Source organism: Protopterus annectens, chromosome 2.part2 (assembly GCF_019279795.1).
Source record: "Protopterus annectens isolate FY-2018-M chromosome 2.part2, PAN1.0, whole genome shotgun sequence".
NCBI classification, from domain to species: Eukaryota; Metazoa; Chordata; order Ceratodontiformes; family Protopteridae; genus Protopterus; species Protopterus annectens.
The window spans coordinates 970,477,820-970,494,260 of NC_056730.1; positions in this window are offsets into that span (position 1 = coordinate 970,477,820).

Genomic DNA, 16,441 nt, shown 5'->3' on the forward strand with positions numbered 1-16,441 from the left:
AATGACAGACACTGTCTCAGCCCACCATCTCTCCACTACAACTGTGCACTGATCCAGGGTGTTCCCAGTGCAGTGGAGGCAGTCATGGATGTCAGACTGTGTTGCATCCATAACCCTAAGCATCCATCTGGTGTTACATTCAGAACATGCCTGTGCATCCATGACAGATCAAAATATTCGGCGAGTGACCTGTGATGTGACACCTGCAACAGGTGGTGGATGGGCAGTAGTCCTCCTACGAGCACCCCTGTCAATCTGCCTGCGTGGGACCTCACTAGCTCTCTGGCTATGGTCAGTGTCTACACTCACTGAGGCCATAGTTATCACACAGCCCTGTTTAATGTTGCCACCCTCTGACTGTCCAATATCTGTGGCTGCTGGGGACTGGTATGTGTAGGCATACTAACTGTGTGCAGTGGCAATGGAGCAGAAGAGAAATGTCAACCTCTGGGACAGATTCAGCCACCGACAACCCCGCCTGTGCCTCACTATGGCCACCATCACCATCAGCATCCAATGACACACTGACATCAGGTTATGAGGGGGACAGACTCCAACTCCCCTGGTCACCTGTGAGAAGCAAAACAACAGCAGTACATTACTCCCTGCACTATTACGTATGGTAATCAACAGAGACTCATACAGATGAGGATCCACAAGTGCATCACAAGTCCCACATCTTTACATTTCTGCTCCCATGCACAACAGACAAACTCACAACAACATACACAGACAATTCAGGCCCATTATAACATGCACTTTAGCTACATCCAGTTAATGTTGCTAGTACAATACACCTGTATGAAAGTGTATGTGATAGAACTAAACATAAAACCCAGTACATCTATATTGAGAATGATATGCCAGTAGTAGTATCGCTCTCTCAGGTATGTACCATCTCCCTGTTGTGTTTGAATAGGCATCTTGGAGTACTTGCCTCATGTATAGCAGGCTGCATAGTCGCTCAGAAGTATAAGTGCAAATGTGTTACTGTTTGTACAATTACACACCTGTGATTACACAGTCTATGCACTGTAGTTAATTGTTCCAGAATGGAACATGCAAATATCCTACTCAGACTAAGCAGAAACAGCTGTACATAGGGAAAAATGGCAGCCCTTAACTTTCTTAGGGTATATATTATCCTTAAAACATCATTATCACACTTACCAGGTACAGAACCATGGACCTGGGTGACACCTGACAGACATATGAAAAGGTGAGGGAGAGGTATTGTCAGCACCATCAACTGTTGCAGCACTACAAGGTAAGTTGTGCATATATCCACATGTACAGTAGCTAATGTGATAATGGCTATATTGGTAACATTCTGAGTATATGTGCACAACTGAGCATAAAACACAATCCCACCCCTAATGCAGATAGACCTGACACCCATGTACTGGTATGTACAGCCTGCCACAATGACTGATACAGTATTACACTGGTGAACACAGTAAGCTTACCTGGATGCTCCTGTCCTGTGGGCACTGTGGCATCCACTTCCACAATGTATGGCGTGATGGATGCCTGGGATCTGTTGGTTGTTCCTAGATTCTCCAGGAATTCCACTGTGGCTGAGAGTGGTTGTTCCATCTCAGGCCCTCCATAGGTGGCAGTACGATCCCTGCCAACAGAAGCTGCCCTTTGTCATGCAGCATGCACCATATCTGTGGCCCATTGTCAGACCTGCTCATAGGTCCTCTCCAGTTGGCCAGTCTGATTGACAGCCCGCACAAGGTCTGCCCACAATGCTGCCCTCTGTTCCCAATTGTGCCTACCCTGGGACAGCAAGATCTGATGGTGGTGTCTCAGTCCATCCAGTATAATGTCATTCTCTGCAGTTGAAAAGGGTGCATGTCTCCTATGGTACATGATTCCTGAAAGACAACAAGAGGGGAACACATTACAGGACTAGATACATGGACGTCCACTATGTACAGAACCAGAACACCCATAATGGCCTGCACTATCCACTGCTCCCTCACACGTCATACCCCCAATCTGGCAACACACTACATGTCTGGTTATCACCAACATAGTAGCAATACTGGGGTATGTCCCTGAGTGCCATGACAGATTCTGCTGTATGTTCCTACACCCATCATTGCAGCCTACTGTGGTGAGTCCCCTATGGGCAAACTCCCACTAATATGTCATGCAGCTGCTGTTGGACAAATAGCAGTGTGCTATTACAATGACTATATGGGGACAGTCCAGCAAAACTAGTGTGCCACAGTGACAGACAGCAATGCAAACCTGCTGTAGTATATGTTCCCTATAGGCATCATACCTCTCGTCTATACAGATGTTTGCAGACTGTCAAGAGTTTGCCCATAGTTTTGGTCATTTTCACAGAAACTTGTGGATATCTGACAAATGGTTGGCCAATCATTGATGGCTGATGTCAGAAAATAAAGACAGACATTTAAGTGATACATGCTATACAACACAGTTATGCTAAAGTAATATCAGTGTAGTCTATTCATGTTCCCACATTGTACGAGCAATACATAAACACTGTCACTGTGTTTGGGCCTTTGTCCCTCCCATTAATTATGGTTTTGTCCTGAGTTCTTGCTGCAGGTGGTTGACAGGTATGTTAAGCATAGCTCTCAACCAAACAGGGACATATGTCAACATAAACAGGGCCTTAGAATACAGGACTAATTATGTGAGACATGGAAAGAATGAGAGGAGGTGAATTACAATTCATCATTTGATGTTACAGGGGTGTACACCCTCCCTTATTGTCACTATGTACTACGTGTACTCCACTAGCTTTCCTGCAACAGGTGACTATTGTAGGTGGGATTGAAAGGGACAGAGCTGAGATGTGATTGACATCAGGGACAGTTGAGAGGCATGGGTGTAGGTGTAGGACAGCAGAGTATCAATGTTATGATATCAACATAGATCTAAGACAGGATTACTGCTGTAATCCCTATTCCCCATACCTCCATCCTCCCATCTGCATCATGTTATATGGAGAAATCTATTACATACCTAGTGGAGTGCAGTGCTCCTTTGTCTGTTCCAGTAATCTTTTGATAATGCAATCTCAGTGTGTGTTAAGTCTCATACAGACCTGTTCCCCATAACCAGCTGCTTGCCTTTTATAAGGTATTGCTCATTAGCAGGTAACTGCCTATGCACCAATCTGTGGTACAGAATTGATAATTGCAGCCAAAACAGCTGTATTGCACTATCATTAGCCAATGACATGTCACCACAGTGCAATATATAAGGTCTTCATGTAGGCCTTGGCCCCTGTCTGACTTCTTGAGATGGACATTGCTGAGGTGTGGAGACTACAGCATTGCAGAGGGTAGGTACAAATAGCATCTACTGTAGAGATGTATGACATATGTCTAGTTTTGCCTCATATGTGTGGTCAGTGTCTCATACCATTGTGGTCATCTGACAGTGCACTGGCAATCATTGTGGGCTGAGGTCAGTAAGAGAAGAGACACATGTGTGTGTCACACTTCATACCCATTAGACTATGCATGCTACTGCAATAGCTGTTATTCTATCAACTTTATATCTTTGTAGGGGCAAGCTGTTAAACATGTCCCCATCTCTGGGAATTTGCCCCACCCGCTAGTAAGTATGGTTGTGTCCATATCCCTTGTTCTGGGGGGGTGAGAGGTATGGTAGGTCTGTAGTAGCTACCTTTACATACAGCTGTGTATGCTACAGGCTGCAGCTGCTGCTGCAGCCTACAACACATAGAGGGGAGTGTGAACACTTTGGTGGAGAACAAGCTGTATGTGTAACTGTGTCAGCTGTGTCAGGCCTGTTGTTATGGCAGAGCTAGGGCAAGGGTATTCTCTACAGTGCAATCAGGGCATGTGCTTAAGGTACATCTGTTATGCAACAGTGCAACTAACAGAGTAGTAAGCAACATATAGTTAGGCTATATGGATATGTGCATTGTGTCTCTACCTGCAGGCCTTTGTCTTGCAAAGCTGGGTAGCAGTTAATTAAGTAGCAGTAACCTGTGGGGAGTAAGATTGCATGACTCAGTCATTACTTGCTGTCGTCACAATAATGTAATTGAAGTGCGACACTGGATTCAAACCCAAGACTGTGTGTGGCAAAATGTACTGCATGAAAGGTATTTAGCAGATTGAGCTACTGAGACACTGCAGAAGCATGTGTATTTGCAAGATGTATGTGCACATATACAGGCTGTGAGAAACATTTCTATATCTATGAGTATGTGCATGGCTTTATATGGTTGTATTTCTGCACCAGGGTCCCAGTTGTATATGTACTTTGCCAGTGCTGACTTAGCAGGTGTCTTTCCACAAGTTGCAGATAAAAGGGCACATATACCTGCTATCACAGGCCTCACTTACATCCACTAGTATGTCTTCATTATTATTTATTATTGCACCAGAGTCCAGGGTCCACTCCCAGTTTTCACATTAGCTTTTTATTTCAGTTACATGCCTAATGACTGTAAGTAATGAGCCGTATGTTTTGCTGGACATACCTGTTTAATCCAAAGCCTGCATAGTGTGGTGTGTTAATGCAGTGTGATATAGTTGAGAGGTGTTTGACACTTGGCAGAAGTGTTTATTTTCTACATGTGAGTAACACTGTAACAGACACAAATAGACATTAAAGCTCATTTGAGATGAGTGAAGCAGCACTCCGCAACACGCAAAAAAAAGAAAGAAAGAAAGAAAGAAAGAAAGAAAGAAAGAAAGAAAGAAAATGGGGACAAGCAAGAGGAAAACAATGTGAAAGGCAGGTAGGGATGTGCAGGATGGAATGTAGGAAAGAACCATAGCTAACCATTTCTTGTACAGCAACAGCTGTGCATTTTGACAGGTTTTGTAGATGAATTTGGACTCTCAAACCCCAGAGAAAGGGGTGAGGACAACATAAATGTGTTGTCAAGCCAATTGAACCAAATTAGTTGTGCCTAGTGGATACATGTGTGAAATGGAGAGCTATGTATGGGGCAATATCTTTTTTGTCGGACAGGTGGCCATTTTTTTTAAGGAGAGAGTGGAATGTTGGGGAAGGGACATAGGTTCATATGGGGAGGTAAGTTGGGTAGGAGATGATACAATAGCAGACAGACAAGACAGCAAACAGGGGAGATGTGTGGCACATGAGGGGGTAAACACTTTGGATGGGGAGGAATCAGAGAAGTATGTTCATCCAGATGGCAGGAGCATGACTTACATCCCCACCCATGGGCAGTTGATACTGCTCCTTCTCTGCCCCAAAGGTGGCTGTGCTGGAGGCTGGGCACCAGAGCCACCCCTCAGTCTGGCACAGGTGATGTTCATAGGTCCAATGAATGATCCTGTACACCATGACTGGCAGTTCCTGTTGGGTGACTGCAGCCCCTCTGCCACCACTCCCAGGGGAGGCTGGGCCCCATTCTCTGAGGCGGTTCCATCCAACACCGCAGGTGGTGCAGGGGCAATGGATGCGGCACCACTGGCCTGGGTCCCAGATGTGCTAGGACCCAGTGCCATGGCCAGTTGAGGCAAGGTAGGCAGATCATTGGGAAATGACCTACCCTGATGTGCTGTGGTGATGGAGGTATGACAATAAGTATAGGTTAGTTATGAACAAAACATAGTTATAACAGCATACCAGAACAGTGGAAATAGCCCAATTACATATCAATACATATTATGTGAAACACAACAATCAATGACAGAACAGTCAGTATGTTCATATCATGCCAGTAACAGTTACAGTATAAGGGCAACAAAATAGGTAATCAAACAAGATAGGTTAATATGCAACCATTATAATACATAACCTAACAATAATAATACACATGTCCCAAAATACAGTTACTAAGGGCAAAAAGATTTGTAATCATCCTCCCTTGCTCTGATTTCTATTTAGCATTTGTTGGTTCCAATATTTGTAAATACTATTAATGTTTACTGATTTTTATTTAGCATTTATTAGTTCCAATATTTGTAAATATTATTGAAAGTTTTGCACCTACTAACAACTGTATTGTTTTATTAATACCATTACTTCTGTATTTTGTAATAACTTGTATCTATTATGTTTTACTATGTTTTTTATTATGTATAATGTAACTTGGAGCTTTTCTCCCCAAGACTCCATTGAAAATGGGCCCCTCCAGGCCCAATGGACCTTCCTGGCAAACAAACTGCAAATAAATAAATAAAAATAAATAAATTTAACAACATATGTTAAAAGTAAACCATAACCAATGGATAACAATATTAAATCAATGAAGATAAGAGGTGGGGCGAGAGAGAAAAACAGTCCATTAGTACCATTATAGGCTATTTACTTGACAACAGTGCTACTATATTGTCTGTGGGTCTGTCCTTTCTTTATGTGCACAAGTTCCCTATAGCTGCTGTAGCACATACATACCTTTCAAGCTATTCGCATGGGACAGTATGGGCCAAGCAGTAACAACTGTGGGTACACAGCTACACAGAACACTTGCATAGCAGGTGGACCTATATGACTACCAAGGTATACTGTGGGCTGATATAGTGATACTTTGCAATTTAGGCAACCATTCTGATGTTAATCCTGTGACAGATGGATTACGCATTACTAATTACATTATGTGACAGCATGACACTTGAGAGACATGTATGTATACAGTAGAGAAACTAAGCAACTATCATGCCTTGCTTGGCAGGCATGGAGATAGAACCCAACATCATGGAATGTATGAAATGGCTGCAGCAACTTTGAACAGACACTCCAGACATACAGCCATACCAAGATTATACATTTTATTTATTTCATTTTATTTTATTATTATTATATGTATTTCCTTTACGTTATGCTGTGCTTTCACATTCTTGCTAATGATTTTAACAGTCTGTGAAATCTAAACACATAATATGGGCTACCTCACCCATTTACCTGTAGTTCCTGTGGAGACAGAATCTGAAAACATTACGTGACTGATACTCTAATATTTAGTGTTACCTAGCACTGGATTCAAATCCTGATCTGTGTGTGGCAAAATGTACTACAGACAGAGCATTTAACAAAGTGAGTTACTGCCTCAATGCTGACTATTGACTGATATTTGCCTAGAGTTCACCTGGAACCAGTATAAGACCTGGTAGTAGTACTATAGTTTTATACTAAACTGCAGTGACAGTAGAACATACATGCATGACATACAAGCATGACAGAGATAGTAGGTAATCTATACATTAGTATACAGAATGCAGGTATACGCAATATATTGTTATTGGTTTGAAATATCTGTGAAGTCAACAAACAATATCAGATCATGGAGTGGGCTACCTTACCCATATACCTTGCTTACCTGCTGTTTGTGGATGACAGAGCATTATGTTGGCCTAGAAATAGCCTTGAATGGTACTGTATGTGTTAAATAAGACATATGACAGCCATTACATTTGCATTCTAAAGCTATTACACTGTTATACTCAACTGCAGCACTTTACTTTATGGCCTGAATGCATACAGTTGTACTTCAATGGTTAAAACAAGACAATCCATGTACACAATTTACTTTGGTGTTATTGGTAATGGTTCATGTGTTACTGCAGAACAGTTGGCATTATTAATTTCTTGAAACACAGCTCTAATTCCACAGTTATTCCAGTACAGACTTTATTGTATATACTTTAATGCAATGTCTGGCCCAGTTTCAAGTTTTTTAGACAACAGTTGTCATTATTTAGGTTTTGCAATGCAGCTCTACTTCTATAGTTATTGCACTACAGACTTTATTGTATGTACTTTAATGCAGGTAATGGCATTTTTTCATGTTTTACTGCACTACAGTTGGCATTATTCATTTAATGCACTACAGCTCTAAGTCCACATTTATTGCAATACAAACTTTACCGTACATACTTTATTGCAGTTAATGCTTTACTCTTTCTTGCTTATTTCACTACAGTTAACATAATACATCCATACTCACCACACTCACGGTGCAACCTGGCCAAGCACACGGTATGCGCCTCAAGGTTGTGAGTCCTCTCCTCTGCAGCTGTTGGGAGAGAAGCACACCATTATGCATACCAGTTTAGCAAACATTCAGATTAGATATTGGTAGTACAGAGACAAATGTGCTTGCATACATGAGGGACATCCTCTGCCCAAAATTCTTGGACCCTGGTGTCCAAGAGATCCGTCTTACATCTCTTCAGGTCATCATGGTAGTGTTATCACTGCTCACCTGTGTAGAGGATACCAGTTGCACTGGTGAGTTCCCTTGCCATCCAGTCCCAGGCCTCCAGTTTGCACTCTGAGCCCTGGTAACCTCCCTGCAGAAGCTGGTCTTCATGTTTTTTTGCAAGGAGTCTGACCATGACCCTGGACTCCAGGATGCTGCAACACTGTGCCTGAAAGCAAGAACCCTCACCAACGCCTGCCATAGTATCCTTCAGAGATAGAACGCCAATGGATTATGCTGTATTTCAACCTATCAGGCTTAAAATAGCCTGTTTTCCCACCCTTACATGCCATTGAGCAATATTTAAAAATGCAGCACATTGCTTAGCAGCACACAAACCATCACTGCTGAGCTGAGTAGTGTGAAAACCTGAACACCCATATGCTTAACAGTGCTTAGCAGTGCACAAACCAGCCAAGCAAAGCCGAGCAGTGCATAAACATTTTCAGTCATTATTGTGTTTATGCGGTATAATCCACGTTGGTGCAGCAGTAGCATTGTTGCTTCACAGCAAGAGGTTCTCCAGTTTGATTCTTGGCAAGAGTGTGGGGAGTGCCTTCTGTGTGGAGTCTGCATGTCCTCTCTGTGGTTGGGTGGGCATTCGAAAGACATGCATAAATGGGTGTGCCTGCATTGAAGGTTGAACGTTGAGCTGGCACCTCGGCATTCATGAAAATCTACTACCAATCATTAGCAGACCAGAGTTCCACTGTGGTGACCCCTAACTGGGAAAAGTCAAAAGATAAACAACAACATTGTGTTTATGCGGTGATTAGCAGAGCTTAGCAGGTCTTAGCAGACCTTAGCAGAGCTCAGCAGGCCAGAATATTAAAATAATTGCCATAATTTCTATTTTGTAAATAAATGCTTGTTTTCCCTTCCATGTATTCAAACCCTGCACCTACAGCTCATGAGGCTGTACCGCTACCCATTTAGCTACAAGGAAATGTGGAATTCTGCTATTCCTTTACATATATCTCTGAGCTACTTATAAGCATTGCTGAGCACCGTGCAACACCACACAAACTCAATCAGCTATATTTAAACATGAGCTTTAAATAAATAATTAATTGCATCTGATTTCTATTTTTAGAGTCTGGCAGGTGTCTCAGCACTGCTTAGCATTGCTGTGCTCAGCGCCAGTCCACGCAAACATCCTTTTTAAAAATAAAAGAAAAAAAATCTTACAACAATAAAATAAACATTTACATGATACACTTGGACAGTGCAGGGAATGTCTTACTCATCTGTGGACACAGTTCACACTACACTCCCCACACTGATTCCATAACTGTGTTCCAAGGCTCTTCCTTGGCAACACGCCATGATTAATATGCATGGCATGCTGCCGAGGGGGAACCTTGTACACAGGCACAGTAACATTCTGTGTAGGCTCTACACTGTGTCTACACGGATTTTATTAAATCCTGGGGATAGTCTTGTAGAAAAATACAGAGTGAAGTATATTTCTCAGCAGGATCTTCTTGAATTACCTTTGTAGATGTTATTTGAACAAAATACCCCCTACTATTCCTTCAAGTCTAGGCTGAAAGAACATCTAACTAATATTTGGATCTGCCCATGCCCCTTGCCATCTTAGTACTCTTTTCGATTCCCTTCTTCCCCGCTCTTAATAGACTTTCTCTTGATATATCTTATTTCCCTTCCTGCTTTGCCTACTTTCCAGCCTCACTCCTCTTTAATTCCTTAGCATTCTAATGTCCTTTCTTTATATTCTTACACTAACCTTTATCTATCACAGACTTTATCTAGTTCTCCTGCCAGAAAAAGTATATGTTTTTTACGACCTATTACGTATTCTGTTATATATTTTTCATGCATCATTATGTAACGTGCACATTAAGAACTCTCTTCTACCTTGTATATAATGTATGGTCAACTTTATTGCTTGTCTTTATATTTTGCTTATTTTTCTTTTATTGTATTTCACATATGGTACTACTTTGTTGTTGTCTTAATATTTGTAAACATTGTTCAATTATTTTAATTCTGTTCAATGTGTACTGTGGAGCTCTTCTCCTTGGGCCTCTGCTGAAAATGGGCTCATACCCAGTTGGACGTTCCTGGTAAACAAATGTCAAATAAAATAAATAAATAAATAAAATGTAAATGGCCAAAGCAGAGCAAGAATATCTCAGCTGTGCATTTAATAGTCTATATGCAATAAATCATAAACTTGAATTTAAGACCCAAACAATATAGTGATCAAAAATTATTCATTGTGTACTGGACATAAATGGTTCTAAAAACAGGGACAAATCTGATATATTGTAATACAAAAGAAGGAAAACAGCATGAGTTAAAGAGACTCCTTGAAATGGATGCTTTCAGTGGCAGAAATGGTTAGTAAAATTTAGAAGAATGTTGAATTTTTATGTGAAAACACCGGACTAAACAATGGTAAGTTTTGTACTATTTAAAATAAGAAGTTCAGCACATATTTCAAACATCTTTAGAGCATCATTTAAAATATATTTTGTATAAATGGATAGTCGGATATGATACAAAAAATATAAAATACAAAAAGATACTGTAGCCAATGAAAATATAATACTTTTCAAATGATGCAGAAACAAAAAAGGAAATTAAAATGGGACAAAAGCAACACATGATAACCAAATATGAATGCTATTTAAAGCAATGAGTGGCTGTGTGTGTGTGTGAGTGTGTGTGTGTGTGTGTGTGTGTGTGTGTGTGTGTGTGTGTGTGTGTGTGTGTGTGTGTGTGTGTGTGTGTGTGTGTTACTATCTGTATGTCTGTCTCACACCCATTAAGAAAAAGATCAGAGAAGAATGCTTAAAACCCTGTCAGAGAGATCCTGCTTCCCTGCTTAAGGAATATGATCAGTAACAGCTTCAAGACAAGACTCGTTAAGTCAAGCAATTGAAAGACAGGTTACCCAGGTACTGTCTTTCCTGTGACTGTCCCTGATGTGGTTTACCTTCAAACAAACACCTTTGTACTACAGTATTCAGTTGTAATGACTGTTATTTACAGCTTTGTGAAAACTTCATAATCTAATTAGTCCGAAAAAGCAGGTAAACGTTCTGGAAGGCCTGTGGCACACATACTAGCCTTCCATGTATAGTACAGCAAATTTATTTCCACATGATAGCTGTATCCTAACAGAAGGCTCAGACTTTAGATATGAGTCTATAATGTTCAATTGCATACAATACAAAATTTATAAAGTCCTTTAGTTGTTCACAGGGATATATATATTCAGGTCAGGTTATCACTAAAATTTAAAAAAGTACATTGCATTCAATAGCCTTCCTGCTCTACTGCACAACTGCACAACCCAAAGAATGAGAGATAAGGTACTTAAAGACCATGTGGAACAATTTTTCCCTACTCTGCAAATCCAATTTACTGGATACTGTGTTTAATTTTACTATTTCCTACTCACAAATTTTGGCCCTCCACTGACTTATGAGGACAGAACCTCCTGTATTCACATTGTCACACTTGTCACTTTGATGATGCAAAGTTCAATTCTTCCTGCACTTCCTGCACTACTAAACTGGGTCTCTTTCCTCTGTTTTTTGTAAGTAAGAAATGATCACGTTAATGCTTCACAGAGGCTTAGTGCACTATGTTGGTTTATTAATGGAACAGCATGCATTTTCCAGACAAAATGAATTATAAACTATGAAACTCCAATATCCAGCATATTTGTCCAGCTGTAATCTTCAGTGATTAACTAGAAAATCAAAAGTTTTACAAGGGATGGACAAGGTAAAAATATGATGCAAGATCAGAGGCATTCTGCAAAAATCATGGACAGATGAAAGGTAATATTCTGTAACAATAGGCAATATCAGAGTCAGTTAAAACTTATGGGATTAGTACCACTTGTGATGTGCTTGTGTGACAAGGAAACAGAAGCTGTATTTACATTTGTTTCCATATGAAAGGAATGCAGAATGATTGGGGTTTGAAAGTGGTATTAGCAAGCAACGTGTAGCTAACCTTAAAACTGAAAATTAGACAAAAAAACACAAGTAAAACTGCACCACTCTGAAAATCCTCTCTCCATATGCCTCTTCCAGCTTGCTAACTAGGTAGCACCACAACATGATGTTAGAACATTAGCAAACGGGATTTCCTGCATAGTAATTAATGAGGATGGAGCATGTTTTGGCTACAGAGGTCATTTTTTGGAAGAGATTTTCCTTAAAAAGAAAAGTGAAAACACAAAACTTAAATGACAAAAAAGCCAACAAAGGTTATCAACTACTGAGAAAATGCATTTTCAGAACAGATAGGCTACTTTGCACATGATCTTTAAGTGTTGCCAAAGATACTTGAGTGCATCCACACATGATTGGGAGAGGAAATTTGTAGCAATTCAACTGATAAAGGATGACTGGGATCAGTATTCTAACCCTGGTTAAGAATGATGGAGATCAGTGTTCTAACCCTGGTAAAGGATGATGGGGATCAGTGTTCTAACCCTGGTTAAGAAAGAAAAATAAGTAAGTAAAGACGTAAAAATAATAAAACTGTATGCATCATTTACTAATATATGGTTTAATCCATCTTCTGGCTATAAAAAGAAGTATTGTGAGATACGTTTGTCACATCCTTGCACAGTAAATAATGAAATTTTTTTTTTGTCAGACAATTCATCCTTCAGATCAGTCATGTTATGCAAAGTAAGGGAAATATGTAATTTGTTCCTGCTTATTGCTTGCTGATGGCGTTATTAAATGTATAGTATGGCACAGCCTACCTTCCTCATCTCTGGTCTTCAAAAAGATTGGATTAATGCAAAACACAGATACAAATAAGGGAAGGCAATGGGGATGTTAACATTTTTCCTTCTTTTTTTCTGCAGATGTTTCTGCGAGTAAAGTAATATTTTCTGTCATGGGGAGGTCTCAAATGTTCAACTTTCAGTGCTGCTGACAATTTCAAAGTAAGATTTGTAAGCCATGGCACAACTAGTCAATGAAAACAGTCAAGCATGAGAAGCTTTGGCATTTCATTTTGTAAAGTCATCATTTTGAAGTTCAGAAAACAGAAATACAAATTTCTAATGTCAGAGTGATGGTATTATAACTCACATACAGGTTGTCAGATCGAGTACACAAAAGATGATGTGTTTACATTATAAAAGGCCTGGTCAATACTGTTACAATATCCTTCTTTTATTTTCAACAATTAATGTTATCCTGGTGATAGAAGAAACCCTGACCCATTAATCTGTTTTATCAGGAATGCATTGCCAAGCAATATAATAACTTATTTAGATTAGATACATCTGTTGCCTAAGTGAGAATATCTGGAGGTAAGTCAGAATTATACAGAAGTTAAATCCAGCATTATCATACTGCATAAAGCAAGTGTTTGAGTATGATAGCTAATGTCTTAACTACAAATAATCTAATATCCCTTAACAAGATTTAATGATTAATGTGAATTACTTTAATTTCCAAATGTAGCATTTGTCACCAAACTGCTCAGTACAGTTACTTAGAAGTCTGACTTGCTGCAATGCATAGTTTTAATTAAAAAAAGACATTTTAAATGAATCTATAATGATGATTCTCACATGTGGGTGTGCGTGTGTGTGTGTGTGTGTGTGTGTGTGTGTGTGTGTGTGTGTGTGTGTGTGTGTGTGTGTGTGTGCGCGCGTCTATCAGCAACCAACAGAAGTTTAGCCTAACTGATCTGTGCGCTTAAATCTATATTAGTAAAAAATGTCAAACCTGAAGGAGACATATATTTTAAAGGCCGAGCCTCCAAATAATCAAATTTGATCAGTGCACCATTAAAGTAAACAAATACAAAATAAAAAAAAAACTTCCACAAAACAGCGTATTAAATAACTATCCCCGGGATTCAGTAAAGTTCTGTGCAAGAATAAACTATTTTTGCACGGAATGGATCATGTCCGTGCAGCACAGCAGCGTGCCTTGCATATTCATGAAGGCGCACTGCTGTAATGCCTACACGGACACGATCCGTGAATGAGTGCAGGGGGCATGTTACAGCAGTGCCCACACATGTAACACACCCCTTCACTCAAAAAGTGCCATTATGGCACATTTAAAAGCAAAAACACAGTTGTCTATGGATATACTGCACAATTGTGCAGTATATCCACAGAATTCATAACACAGACATGCATTTGGAGTGTGTCAGCCCAGGCCACTGCTGAAAATAGGCTTCCCGTCCTAGTCGGACTTACCCAGTCAACAAATGTTAAATGAAATAAAATAACAGCAGAAACGTAACACTGACATGCCTGAGTTCCCATACACCTCACAAAATACATGCTAACACAAAACCCGTTATCCCATGCACTTTTAAAGTGCTAAAATTGTCCCTAGTATTGTGCCCTTGTTCCCCCATTACAGCAGGCACACTCCTAAAGTGAGAAAAAGTTAAATTTAATTTAAATATTCAAAATCTTTTTTTTTATTAAACCAATAAAGTTTAACCATAGCTGAACAGGTGTGCCCATCATGCAGCTATGCATAGTAGAGTTCAAACATCAAAAGAAGCTAAATAGAAATATACAGTCAAAATAGTGAAAGTAGTATAGCGTAGTTATTAGAGTGTTTACATAGCATGCAGTCAGTCATGATTCAAGCCCCACAGCAGTCCATACATTTTCATAAGTGAAACACAACTAAAATGTATTTTTTATAAATAGGTAGTGAATATTATATATATGTTAACCAGGGTAGTGTAGCAGCTCCAAATGTGAGGTATAAGGGAAATTTAAAGTTTAAACAACAACTAGTGTAGCTAAGCGGATTTGTGCACTGGTAAGCAGGGCTAAGTATCTACCCCTTTAAGCAATAGTTATCTTAGTTAAGCAGGTTTGCCCGGTGCTTAGCTTAGCTCAGCAGTTACCAAACTGTCCAATCACAGTAATGGGTGGGAAATTAGCCACAGCTCATAACCAGTTGTAGCTCCCCACTGTAGGCACTATGGCTGGTGTAGGTGAAGGTGTGCACTTCTGGCCACAGCGCTGGGGCATTCAGGAGTCCAGGGTCATGGTCTGACTCCTTATTAAAGACCATGAAGGGCGACTGCTGCAAGACCAGTACCAGGGCTCCCAATACAAAGTGGAGGCCTGGGATCATCTTGCCTGAGATCTCACCACTGCCACTAGCATCCCTTGGACAGGTGAGCAGGTCTGCCAACATTTTGCCAACTTGAAGCGGAGGAAGAGGGACCTTTTGGACCCGTGGGTCCAAGATGCCTGGGTGGGGAATGCTCCAGCTGTAAGTATTAGTCAAGATAAGTGTTCTCCAAAGTCCAGCCTGTGTGTGTGATAAATGTATTTTCTTATCTCCTGTACAGCTGCAGATGAGAGGGTTGTGAACTTGGAAGCCCACGCCAGCAGGCTGCTGAAGCTGCATCACAAGGCTGGTGAGTAACAATCTAGCTGGTATTATGTAGGGCAAATAAATAAAAAGTAGTAGAATGTCACCTTGCAGTATTTAAAAATGGGTATGGTTTTTAATGACTGAGGAAGCCAGTAGAAAAGTAATAGTGACATACATGTTATATATCAATAAAAGTGTAAGTACTTGTCAATAAAAGTGAAAACCTCAGACTGGTTGTGTTTACTCTGGTATTGTATGACTTGAAATATTTCATGCACCAAGATCTGATATCAGAATACTAATGTTGTGTTAACCACTGTTTTCCACACTGTGCTATGTCAAAAGGTATGTATAGGAATGTATATAAAAGAATGTTGTAATCACAAGGTCAGATTATACAATCAAGAGAGAATTAGACAGAAAACATTGAAGAAACAGACAGCAGTTTCTCAATAGCTTGTTCTCATGAAACACAAAGTTGTTCTATTTTTAGCAAAAACAGCCACAGTTCGAATCCCGGGAGTGGTAGTAAGCTGTATGCATAATTTCAACTAGGATTTTGTGAACATCTGTAGAAACAGTCAGGTAGTGTCAACATAAATTCCCTCCACAGGTCTTCCATGTAAGAGAAGGTATAAAGTAGCTATAAGAAGACTGTAGTTATACTGTGTCCAACACCCAGAGTCCAACCCCAAGGTTGCAAATGACGGCAAGATAAGTACATACACCAAGTGGTCTCCCCCAAGAAATGTTCAAAAGTGTCATGCTGTCAGAGCTACCAGTCCCTGATACCAACAACCAGGGTGACCGATAGAAATCAAGGCAGAGTATAGCAGTAGCACACACACACACACACACACACACACACACACACACA